We start from the raw sequence: 365 nt of genomic DNA, 5'->3' as shown, positions 1-365 counted from the left end.
GCGCATAGCGGATTTAGTGCAGCGCGTGCAGGCGACACCAAGTACGAGGGGCCTTCTCCCCGCGTGTCGTAGGTCGTCGAGAGTGCGGTCGCGCTCGAAACGAGCCCCGGGGCATTACCGCCATTACCGTCGTTGTAAGATTGTCTTCGTCTTGCGTGTCGGTATCTCGGGAGTGCGTTAAAGTGTGTGCACGTACGCGGAAGCGTGTGTAAGATGTAAAATAATTTTTGAACTTTTCACTCAGAAAAGAATAAAGATTATACGAATGAGACGCTATTCTTTATTAGTTCTATATACTCTGTCAAGATGTCCGATCGCGGGAAGACGTGCACGTCGTATGCTTTCGAGCGAGGATAAATCAGGAA

The sequence above is a fragment of the Wasmannia auropunctata genome, unplaced genomic scaffold, assembly GCF_000956235.1.
Source record: "Wasmannia auropunctata unplaced genomic scaffold, wasmannia.A_1.0 LD336099.1, whole genome shotgun sequence".
NCBI lineage: Eukaryota > Metazoa > Arthropoda > Insecta > Hymenoptera > Formicidae > Wasmannia > Wasmannia auropunctata.
This window is presented reverse-complemented; position numbering follows the sequence as displayed.